This window comes from Monodon monoceros, unplaced genomic scaffold (genome assembly GCF_005190385.1).
Source record: "Monodon monoceros isolate NGI ecotype Baffin Bay Population unplaced genomic scaffold, NGI_Narwhal_1 Super_Scaffold_16, whole genome shotgun sequence".
Lineage (NCBI taxonomy): Eukaryota > Metazoa > Chordata > Mammalia > Artiodactyla > Monodontidae > Monodon > Monodon monoceros.
Window position 1 is genome coordinate 38473391 of NW_021703772.1, and position 12702 is coordinate 38486092.

Here is a 12702-nt window from a genome sequence, read left to right on the forward strand (position 1 = left end):
ACGGTAATTTTTAATTTGAGTGCCCTCTTTAGGCAAAGTAGCTGGGAGGGCTTTCAATAATCCATTTTTAATCGTGACCACACCCCGTGTAGGTGACCCGAGTATTACCGTCTTGCCCTTGCAGTTGGGGAAACCGAGGCATGACACTCCTCCATTCAGCCTTCCGGGGGGAGTTAGGAAGAGTCCAGCCTGCTTGACCTCAGAGGGTCTTCCTCCTCCGCGGCGCCTCTCGGAACCCTCATGTCTTTCGGCATCGCAGAAGGAGAGCAGCTCGGGCTCCGCCGCAGCCTCGGCATTCGTCCTTCGCCCAGCTGCATCCGCCCCGCTCTCCCACACCTTCCCCGGGAAGGTCCAACTGGCCAAGGTCTGGCAGTCCCTCCCGCCCTCTCCCCTCACCCCTCCCGCCTCCCCCACTCTGGTCCCTGACGTGCAGGAAGCCCCCAGCCCAGCGCCCCGCAGGGAGGTGCGGGCAGATGCCTCCCGGGCTTCCAGCGGGAGGGGCGCCGACGCCGCGGGAGGTGAGCGGCCCGCACCCTTCGCCCCCCGAGGGCCAGGGCGGGCACCGGGCACTCTGGGCCAGAGGAAAGTGGCAGCGCGAGGGAGACCGGGCGAGCCCGCGGGGAGCGGCGAGAGAGGGCGACGCGGGCGGGCCGGCGCGCGGCTCGCGGGCGACGCCTGGAGAGCGAGCGGCGGGGAGCCAGGCGCTGCGGGGCCGCTCGGGGACGCGCCGCGCCCGGGCCGCCGAGCTCGCCCATAAACCTGCTCCGGACGCCCAGACCCCTGGCGCCCTCCCGAGAGCGGGCGGGAGATATGGCTTCGCGCGTCCCCGCCACTGCCGCCGCCGCCGCCGCTGCTGACTCGACAGAATCGGCGGGCCGCGCGGGGGGCGCGGCGTAACCCGGGGGTGGGCGGCGGCGCGGAGCCGCCCGGGGAGCTCCGGGCGTCGTTGGGAGTGAAGGAGGATGCCAGCACAAAGGCGAGCCGAGACCCAGCCCGCTGCGGAAGGCGGCGGGAAGAGCCGCTGAGGGGCGCGTCGGACGCGCTCGGCTCCGCGCTGCGTCCCTCGTCGCTGCCTCGGAGTCGCCGGGTCGGAGACGGCCGCGTAGGGTCCCTCGGCCCCGTGGCAGCGGCCGCCGCAGCCGGGAGCTGCATGCTACGCGCGGCGGCGCCCCCGGTCGCCTGCTTTCCCCGCGGCGTGCGCGGGCCGGCCGGAGGGCGCCGGGGCCGCGGGTCCGGGCGACTGCGGGGGCGCCCTGTCGCCCGGCGGCCCCGTCCCCACCCGCAATCGGCGGCAGCGGGCGCCGAGCCCCAGGTGAGTGCGCGGCCCTGGCCCGGCCCTCGCGCCGCAGGTACCGGACAGCGGGAGGTGGCTTTGTTTTCCTCCCTCTCGCCCCGGCGCAGTCATTCATTTGACATTTCGGCTTCCGCTGCCCAGAGACGCGGGTGAGAGGCACTGGGACGTGTTTCAAGGTTTGGTTCTCCTGGGGAGCTCAGACTTTTGGGTCCATTTGAGCGTCACTTGAGGGAGCGGAGGCTTCATTTCCTTTTTGGTTTGGAACGTGTTGTGAACATCCTCTGCGGGGGCTTGGGGCCTGGAGGAAACTGGGGCTGCAGATTTAGACGTAGACGTTTCCGAGGACGTGCAACTGCAGAGGTCTGGCTCTTCCATGCCTTGTGTTTTCCGCTATTAGCAGAGCTCAGGTGTTTTTCCTTGATTATTATTAATTTAGGAACAGCTTTACAGGTACATTTATTTCTTTTAGAGTTGGAAGTCTTTGGAGACAATACAGAGAGCTCACAGAGTTACAGGGGATCAATCGATAATAAACTTGGAGAAGGCAAGCGTCAGCAATCCTCGTAGGTAGAGGTGAACGGTAGGCAAACTTCCCGGGGGCCTTTAGCCTTCCCAGTACGGTTTCTGCTTTCACCGTCCTAGAGTCAAGCAAACTCTGAATTCTCATTGTACGTATGCCTTTGTCAAAGTGTGAAACTTGTCTTTTTTTGAATAGTTTTCTAGTTTGTCATTTGGAAGAAAAAGATTTTAATGTAATTATTAGAGTCCTCTATTAGACCTGGTGAAATTTCATGTTTTCATTTGTCTCATAAGTATGATTTTCATTTTACTATTTCTCCTGTTCCCTCAAGGGCTCATTTCTTCTGTTGCCTAGAGAGAGCTCCACTCGCTCCCCCTCCAACAGATGGCTGTGTGTTCTGAGAGGTTATCTTTAAAATGACACTCACATTACCTGTAAACAAAAAGGATCAGTTATTAGGCTTATCTTTGGAGTTATTAAAGCAAGAAGCCTAATCTGGATGGGGATATTATTAATGGTCTGAAAATCTGGAGTTTGCTAATCTGTTTGGGCATCAGAAGATTCCTGCAGGGATTGTTTATATAGTGTGGGAGACAGATGGCATCCCTAGCAGACAAGAGAAGCCCAGCATAAAGGGTCATTGTATTCTTCAGAAATTATCCACTTCACTGTTGGGAGATGGGGTCAGGTGGGGAAGCCATAATTTTCATCTCCCAAGGGAGGCATTATAACCTTATCATCCAGCAGCCTAACCAGTTAGTTTCTTTTTTCTGTGAACATTTAAAAAGTCATTATTGAGCTGTTTGTTTTGATTATTCCTTCGGCCCATTTTGGCCTCAATTGTGGTTATGTGAAGCAGTTTAAACAGTTATATTAACAAAAATGTCTTTGAATTTAAGATTATCGTATCACTGGGAAAAAGCAGTTGTATACAAATGGCCCCTTGGACTCATAGTGTCTCCTAGCTGGAAGGACTTAGTCCAATCTGCATGAATTCAAAAGGAGTTTCTTCTACCATCCCTGTGACAGGTGGTTCCCTGGCTCCCAGCATTTGTCATGAGACTCTCAGCTATGGGTAGTACTCTACTTTTATAAGACTTAACAGCCTAAGACATTTGCTTTATCATTGCCTCCATCACAGCATTGAACAGCCTTGGGCAGTGAATCTTTTTGAATGACTGTGGAGTCCGTGAAGAAATCAGTCATTCTGAACATTTGAGATAAGCCAGCTGGAGCTTTTCTGCTCCTACCACCATCATAGATTCTTCTGTGCTGTAGATTCCAACTAGATTGCAAAATTGGTCTCCCCTCTGCATGCATGTGAGGGAGAATATTCCAGTGAATTAATAGTCACTAACCACAGGACTAAATTTAATGAAGAACATGAGCAATGTTTGACCCCCCTGAACAGGAAGTATGGGGTAAAAGTAAGCACTGGCTCTGTTTAATGTGGGAACTGTGATCTTGAGGGAAAAAAAAACATATTTTCTTACTTTTTTCAAATCCTTCTGCACCACTGATCTCAGCAAAAGACAAAGAAACCAAGGTTGTTACCTGTAGCTGAGGACAGATGCCATAGCCATTTCTTTTGGATGAATGTGTGCTGCTGGAGAGGTAGCTTTCGGGCTCTGTCCAGTTTCAGTGTGTGCCTTGGCATCAACAAAAGGGTCTAACATTCAAATTCGGATTGTTAAATCCGTGGCTGGTATCTGTGTACCTTCTCACCAGGTTGCTTCCTTTCTTGTGAAGTATTCCTTTATGAGAAACCCGAGGCACCAGGCCCGGGGCTTACTGGGCACCTGGCCTGCATCCACATTCTAGTGTGTTGCTGCCTGCTTTCTTGAGTAAAAATGGAGCCAGTTTTGCACGAATAGGGAATGGCAGGGTGGAGTGAAAACATTTCCAGCTCCATTGTGGAAAGCCAGGCCTGGCCTGAAAGAGAGAGGACTATATTTGAAGTTCGGTTGATGTAGCAGAGGCAGAATTGCTTCTTTACACATAGGATGTCTTTTGTGTAGGAAAATGTATGAGGGATTAGAAGGGTGACTACACCCTCTGGTTAGCCTGCAGTAGTCCTGGTTTTTTCCTGTTGACCTATCTGAATTATCAAATGCATCCCCTTTCACATTTAAAAGTGCCCTGGTTTGGATGATAAATTATGTGGTCACCCTAGATATTAAGGAATCTTCACTATTTTCTTCACCACCCTCTCCTGACTTCAAATTTTGAGTCTGGCTTTGTTTCAGTCTTTAATTTGTTAAATGCAAAGGTAAGAAAGGTAAAAAAAAAAAAAAACCAAAAAAACCCAAAAAATGCATAAGGAAAAAAGAAATAGCAAGGAAGACAAAAGACTGATGTAATTGGTTGCTTGTCATCTATTTATACATATAAGAAATAAAATAGTTTTTTCCTTGACATATTAAGTGTCTACTCTGGCTCTGAGCCCAGGTTATTATTGTCTTCGAGCACAATAAGAATGTGCCTGTTTACCTAGGGCTGGCATGAATTGGGACAACTCCTATGATTTGGGAGAGCAGCTTCAACAAAATTCTGTTTGCAGACCTGATGGGTACATGGCTTTTGCAGATATGAATGAAAGTTTCAAGATCTAGTGTTTGGTCAAGTTCTTGGAATTTACTGAGAGACCAAAACACATGTGTCGTTGTGAAGACTTGACTCCACATTCTCCTAGTTTCCAAGCCCTCTGGGCCACGAGGATAATAGAAGAGCCTTTGTTTTCTGCCCTCTCTTTTGACTAGAGTCTTGGGTTTGGGTCTCAGTTTTTCAGACAAAGGGCTTGCAGAGAAGAATGTGCTGTGCCCACTCATCACGTGAACATTCTCATAGGGGCTGGAGATTGTGCAGGTGACCTGGTGGGGATTTGAGTTCTAAAGCTAGGTATATGAAGCTTGTGGCATGTACTTCAACAATGGCTGTGCTCCTTGGCTAAAGAATTGCCTGTTTGAAAGAGTTCACTTGCAGTGCTGGCCAGCAGGTGTTACAATTAATTATGGCTGTCACTTTTTCCACACCCACTCTGCTAAAATCCTCCAAAGCTTGGTTGGCATGCTTGAATAAGAAGAAATGTATGTATCTTCTTTATGAGTAGGATAACCATGTAATTATTTTTGCTCAGATAAGGACACTTTTGAGAGTAAAAGGGGATACTGACTGGAAGGGGCACCAGATCAAACAGTATAAACTGGGCTATCCCAGGAAAATTATGATGGTTGGTTGTCTTAACTATTACCTAAGTCATTAGCTTTTATATGAAGAATGCCCATATGATGGAAAAATGTCCTTAGCTTCTTCTAGATTTGTTCAACATATGTCTAATGTGTGCATGCACATATGTGTATATGTATATATACAAACATTGATCATATATCTATAGATATGTGTATTGTGGGGTTGAAATTAACTACTTACGAAGACCTAGTCATTTGGAAAATTGTGACTTTCATCATTTTTTTCATGGGTTGACTTTTAAACTAAAAAAAAAGTCCAGCCTCTCCAAACTTTAAATCATCTTCTGACCTTGTGCAGTTCTCTTGCTTAAATCATTTGATAGTTCTCCATTTTCTGTTTAATTCTCAAAGTAAGATCCACAGACAGATTGGTGGCTAAAAAGGAAAAGCAGTGAAAACATTTCACTTATTCATTCATTCACTCAACTACTATTTATTTAGCACCTTCCATGAATCTAGTTGCTGAATGAATAAAACTGCCCTTGTGAAGTTTTCTTTCAGTTGGGAGTGGAGGGGTAGGAGTGGGAGATGCACAATAAACCAAATTATATAGCATGGTAGAAGGGGATAAGTGCTTTGGAAGAAAGAAAGTAGAACAGGATAAATATAGTTGAGTAGCCTTCATGAAGAAAGAGACCTTAAGCAAAGAGTTAAAGGAAGTGACAGAAGTTACTCATACAGATACCTGGGGAGGAGTGTTCCAGGCAGAGGGAACAGCCAGTGCGAAGGCCTGAAGGTGAGAATGTGTTTGGATGTGTTCAAAGGTTAGCAAGAAGACCAACACAAGGGGGTGGGGTGATGGGGGGGACTTCGAAATGTGAATCAGAAAGATAGTGTAGGAGTGGCAGAGCATGTAGGACCTTGAGATATGAGAGTAATTATAATTTCATCAGAAATCCCATTATGTTCTTAAAAGTTATTATGATATAAAAAATTGTGTTCATGCTATGAAGACTGCACTGGTCAATATAGCTTACATTTCATAAGCACTTCATCATGGTGCACTTCATCTTGGTTAATATACTTTTTATGTCATTTGCTTATTGTTTATTTGTTAAAATAGCATAGTTTGTTGTTGCTGGTCTTAAATTATATCTCAGTTTCACAAAAATAGATCAGTGGCTCAAAAGTGGTTCATTGCAGTGTGAAAATAGTGATGAAAATAGTAATGTAAATGCTGCAGTTCCGAATGTCATAAACATACTTATAGAACCGAATCCCATTCCAAATATAAAATGTGTATCTGTATGTGTAAAAACAAGGACGTTTGTGAGAGTGATGATTTCAAAACAGTAGCTGAAATGAAAAAGTGCATATGGAAGTATGATGATGACTACCTCAAAACTGCTTTTTATTGGGCTTGCCATCCATTCGCTCCAAGTCCCCAGTCATTGCCTGTTATGAAACTTTGTCTGTGAAGCCATGGATGTTTTGGTGTCATTTTCAAACAAAGCACAGTGGCTTCCTTGTTATACTATTCAAGTTTCCCAGGGCAAGTACCCAATAATGTTTTCCGTTACAAAATTAATGTATTAAACTGCTAACGGTGGGTAAGAGATTAAAAGTCTAGTATCTTCCTTAAAGGATCCTTGTAACAGAAGTAAGTATAAGTCATTTTATTGAAGAGACACCTGGAAAATCAGCTGGAAAGTTAAAGACAAACATTATCCTTAGAGAGAAACCGGAAGTTATTGACAGAATTCCTTTGTCAAATGACACGGTTGGCTGTTGCATAATATCAGTGGAGTAGGGAAGAGCGATTAGTATCAAGTGCACGCTAGCAGATATTTCACTTTATGGTTGGATGAAACCCACCGATGTCATGCAGAGAATGAATCAGCCTTTGGCATTTGTTCAGGGAGGAGCATTCGGTGATGCTTTGTTCATTTATCACTGAAAACTCGAGCTATAGGGGAAGAGATTTTTCTTTTGGTTAACCATTATATATGAGACTGGAAAAGTCCTCAGGAGGCAGGACTGACAGAGCATAAGTTTCATGTACAGATAAGAAGGTGATGGGTTCATGAAGAAAAGAAGTTGTACCTAGAAGCCAATCCACATGCTCTTCCATTCACAGCGAAGATATAGCAACTTCTGATCTTGAGGAAATACTAAAAGAAAATGAAAACTGGGTACAGCCAAATTGCGGCCCCTGAGTATCTGCATGTGCTCTGCAAAGTGATAGGCAGGGAGTATAAGGCTGCTTCTCTGTGCTGATGTACCCTGGCTGTTTAGGGGAAAGGTGCTCATATGATATTTTATCTGTGGTGTAAGATATCTGTAGAGCCAGAAAAATGTTTCTTCATGACGTGGATTAGAAATGATTTCTCTTGTATCAAGTGGCATAGCTCAGTACTAAACTCTGCCCACGGGGAACCGTGTCAAGGACAGGGAGGGAAGGAAGAATTGTTAACAAATAAAACAATCTGCCACAGTCTTAGGACTGAGACATTTTTTTCATTAGAGTTGGAGGTCCACATTGACCATAAAGAGTAGAGGAGGTTAAAAAAAAAAAGAGTTGAGGAAATATTTTCAGTAACGGACAGTCCTTTAAGTCAGAAGCATAATACCTCTCAGTGACCTATTGGAAGAATAAGAGCACAAAGGAATAGAACTTAGATCCAATAAAGTTGATGTGGAGAGAGTACGAGTGTATACTTAATATTTGAGAGCATGTAAGGAACCACAGTGGGAGGAACCCAGGGTTTTAGGATTTTGTGTTAAGATACTGGCTGGCCAGGAGTATAGGTAAAAGGAGGTGGAGAAGTCTGACAATTGGACATGACTTTTCTTATACTTTTTCCTTAGGCTTGGCTTCATTTCAGACAAATGGACTTGGTACTCGAGGGTTTTCAGAACACGATCTGTATTGCCTCCAACCTAACCTAGAAAAAATATAATTGTTCTCTAGTGGTCTAGGATTCTTTGCATAGGACTCCTCTCCTTCCTTCCCTCCTCCCTCCCTCTCTCTTCCCTTCCCTCCCTTCTTCTCTCCTTCTTTTCTCCCCTCCCTGCCTCCCTCTCTTCTTTTGTTCTTTCCCTCTTTAAGCTATTGAGTTGGCATCTTTAAACTAGAAGATACTTTGAGAGCTCATCTCCCCTCTGTCCGTGTCTTTTAGCAGATATATGTGCTATCCAGGGCAAGAGGGATAAGGGCCTCTAGGGAAGTTCTGTTTCTTGTTCAGCTAACCCACTCTAATGTGGAATATCCAGTTATAGCACACATTTAAATTTTAACCCTTATCTTTCAATAAAGGTCCATTTCTTGGGGAGTTCCCTGGTGGCCTAATGGTTAGGATTCCGGGCTTTCACTGCTGTGGCCCGGGTTCAATCCCTGGTTGGAGAACTGAGATCCCACAAGCCTCAGGTGAGGCCAAAGAAAAAGAAAGATCCATTTCTCTCTTTTTTTTTGAACTTTAATAAAGATGGAGTGATTGTCTTTTGTCTAATAACTCTTCTGTAGTGATGGCCATTATTTCATTCTAGGACAGAAGTCATTCATGCATTATTCATTGAACAAACATTGAGAGTCTTACATGTGCCAGGCTCTGTGCTGAGTGATAGGTATAAAAGAGGTCAGTATTCAGACATGGCCCTAACCAGATAAAACAGAAAATTGAATTAGGATATAGGCAATGGTAACAAAAATGTGAATAAACAAGTAAATATGTAATTGCAAAGCAAATGTGGCAGAAATGTAAATGTAAACATTTTTACATTAGGGTGGTGGTATTTCAGCTACTTTTATATTAACTTCTGAACTGTACGATCTCCTGAATGTAATTTTGAAATATTTTGTGAGTAAAAAGTGAAGAAAACATAGTTGAAAGTGTGATAAGTGCTTTGTAGAGGAGGACCTTGATAGAGAAGGAAGTATAACTGAGACTTCCTTTACATGGGGTGGTCAGGGAAGACCTGGAGTGTAATTCATCACTTGCCTGTGTGAGAGGGATGAGGATAATTTGGACCGGGCTCAGAGAGGAGTCGCAAAGATGATTGACGACAGAGTTGAAAATAAGACCTTCGAGAGCCGTCTCAAAGAACCAGGGGTGTAGAGCAGCCATGGAATTGAACCCGACGCAATGACTTAGGCTCTCTTTTTCTTCAATTTATACACATCCACTTCTACATGTTCACATTCTCTTCACTCATTTCTCATGGTCAACATCAGGCAAGGCACGTGATTCAGGTTAGAATTCCGTGTTAGAGGAAAACTGAAATTTTGTTCTGCAGTTGAGGAAAAATTGGAAGGGACCTGAGAGGCAAACTAGTTCAGCCTTTGTAAGAAGAAATATCTTTTCAAGGTTGTTAATGGTGGTCATCCAGTTCTTAGGAGATCGCTTCCATGCTTCCTCCACCTAGAACGGGGCGGTGGTAAGTGGACCACTCTGGTTTACTTCCAGTAGGCAGGTCCTCTTTCCATTCCATAAATACCCCAGACTCATCTCCACCTCAGCACTTTTACCACAGGAACACTTCCCACCTGGAATGCCCACCCGTTCTACCTACTTTTCTGTGTGTCATTTAAAAGTGGTGCTTTTCATCATCCCCCCCCCATCTTACTCTTATGAAGAATATGGCATTTCTAGAAGTAAATGTAGCTTCCTTTGTCATGATTGGCAATAAGTTTGGGGGTAGAGTGAGTATCCTAATCTGGGAGGGGATTGAGGGCAGTGTATTTAGTTTGATACCTTCCCCCCACATGCTAATAGGCCCCACTCTTGGGAATCACTATCTTATAGCAATCTTATAGCAATTGAGCAATATCTTATAGCAATCACTATCTTATAGCTTTAGGTGGTGCACTACTTATTTGTTTGCTATCAGTCTTTTTGCCAACTAGACTTTAAGTACTCTGAAGATAAGGAAACTTGGCTGATACCTCTGTATAATGCTCAGTATTGATCATGAAGTGAATACATACACAATGGTCCATGCCTCATGGCTGAAGGAACCACGTGTTTCTTTTTCATGGACCATTATGAAAGGCTATTATTTATATAAATCAGATATTAAGTTGACACAGATGCTAAAAGATTGCTATTTTTGTAGTTTTAAAATGGCAGAAAGTCAAGTCTTGGAGGTCTGATTCATTGAGATAATTCCCATATCAGAAACCTCCTTCTTCCTTTGTAAGCCTTTTAACTCCTTGCTATTCAAAGTGTAGTCTACAGACCAGTGGCATCAGCATTACCCAGAAGCCAGACCTACTGAGTCAGAATCTGCATTTTAACAAGATCCTCAGTTATGTTCTATACACAGTAAAGTTTGAGAAGCATTTTATTATTAACACAAAATTCAGAAATTTAGGAGGAGCATTTATCTTCAAAGAGAAGTGAGTCTGGAAATGAAGATTTCATTGGTCTGTGGATGAGATCCTCAGTGCTTTCTGTCGTGTTGGCCTGGAATGAACACTGCTTCTTGCCAGGCCAGAATTATGTAGGAGTGCCCCAGGGTAATTTAAGTAAGTGAGTGGTACAGATGTTAGACGTGATGGTGATGACAGGAAGTTGAAGCTGTTTGGAGTGAGAAACTAGGAGAGCTTGGCAAAGGTAGAGGAAAGTGGCCATGCAACCTGAAACCAAATATAAGGGAAAAGGTCTTCCCCTTATGATTAGAAACAACTTCTAACTCTCTGGATTTGGACTCGGTTCTCATACTCCAACCCCTCCAGAGCCAGCAGGACACAAGTGAAACTGGCTTAAAGTGCTGTGCACGGAAACCTTGTGGAGTGGTGAGGATCCTGGAGAGGCATTCTTCATCAGAGGGGAAGGAGGTGTCACCACTCAGGTCACCCAGTTGTTGCCACATGGGAATTTGGGTGCAGCATGGCCAAATCGTCAGATTTTTCAAATGAAGGTAAAAATATAAGTTTGTACATAAAACATCTCTTGGGTATAGTATGTTGGTAATTAAAATGTTTTTAGAATGGCTCAGGCCAAACTAAATTCATATGCTGCCTGCATCTGTTTTGTAACCCCTGTTCTGGAGCAACAAAACATATGTGGTGGTGTGAATACCTGGCTTTTTTAGCGCAGGGCACCAAACACAGGGAGAGGCCTTTTGGTCCTGGTAAGGACCATTTTGGATCTTTACTAAGTAAAAGAAATAAAAAGACATAAAAGAAGGGAGCTGCACTTGGTTTGATGACCTGATTTAAAATATATGTCTGAAGAACCTCAGTAACTAATGGTGTTTGAAGGAAAGAGTTAGATGCCTAAAGGCATAAAATTTTGGTGCTGTAAAATCTGAAGGGGAAGTAAGCATGGAGTTGGGTCCAGGGTGAGGAAATGAGGTCATGGAAATTTCTTGGCACCCCCAAGCTAGGATCACACGGTGCAACAGAGCTGGGAGGCTGGACCACAGCTTGGAACTTACTGCGCTTGGAGAGAAGTGTGACTGGAGATAGAATTCGAGTTAATTTACCTTTAGCATCTGGTTGTTGAATTTTGGTGGTGGCTAATATTTATTTTAAAAAAATTTTAAACATACTTTAAAAAAATTTATTTATTTATGGCTGCGTTGGGTCTTCGTTGCTGCGTGCGGTCTTTCCCTAGTTGCGGCGAGTGAGGGCTACTCTTCCTAGTGGTGCGCGGGCTTCTCATTGCGGTGGCTTCTCTTGTTGCAGAGAACGGGCTGTAGGTGCGTGGGCTTCAGTAGTTGTGGCATGTGGGCTCAGTAGTTGTGGCTCACAGGCTCTAGAGTGCAGCCTCAGTTGTTGTGGTGCATGGGCTTAGTTGCTCTGCAGCATGTGGGATCTTCCCAGGCCAGGGATCAAACCCATGTCCCCTGCATTGGCAGGTGGATTCTTAACCACTGCGCCACCAGGGGAAGTCCTGGCTAATATTTAAAGTTTGCTGGAATTGAGTTTTCTATTAAAGTTTGTCATGGTAAAATTAGCATTTTATATATTTTGAGAGTGAAAACTAGGTGAAGGAATCAAAATTCTTTCCAAAGATTTGTTATTGATTATACTTCTTGTTAAAGACTAAATTCCTTAAAGATTAGCACTGTTTATTATTTATCTTTACATTATTATCATCTTTACATCCACCACAGTCTGGGTCTGTACTGATTATAAAACAGAATATAGTTTATTTTCTATCTTGGTGAGTCATTCTGTAGGTATTCATTTTCCTCACTGATTTAAAAAAATAATAGCTTTGTTGAGATATAATTCACATACCATAAAATCCATCATCTTAAAGTGTACAATGTAGTGGGTTTTAGTATATTTACATAGTTGTGCAACCATCACCACCCTGTAATTTCAGAACCTTTTTATCACCCTCAAAAGAAGCCCAGTGTCCTTAGCAGTCACTCATCTTCCCTGCCTCCAGCGCCTGGCAACCATCACTCTAGTTTCTGTCGCTGTAGATTTGCCTCTTGTAGACATTTCATAAAAGTGGAATTATATAATATGTAGCCTTTTGTGACTGACATCTTTCACTTAGCATAATGTTTTCAAAGTTTATCCATATTGTAGCATGTGTTAGCACGCCATTCTTTTGTATAGCCAAATAAAATTTTATTGTATATATATATACCACATTTTGTTTATCCATTCATCAGTTGATGGACATTTGAGATGTTCTCAGTTTTTGGCTATTATGAATAATTGTGCAGTGAGCATTTGTGTA

At 44.1% G+C, this 12702-nt stretch overlaps 1 protein-coding gene across 1 annotated transcript in view; it reads left to right on the plus strand.

Moving 5' to 3' along the window:
* The first annotated feature begins 202 nt into the window (after positions 1-202).
* The window catches only part of HECW2 (HECT, C2 and WW domain containing E3 ubiquitin protein ligase 2), a 422655-nt gene continuing 410155 nt past the window's right edge, over positions 203-12702 (plus strand). Inside the window, exon 1 of the mRNA XM_029225749.1 lies at positions 203-364. The gene's annotated coding sequence lies outside the window, so the exon portion shown is untranslated. The remainder of the gene's footprint in view (positions 365-12702) is intronic.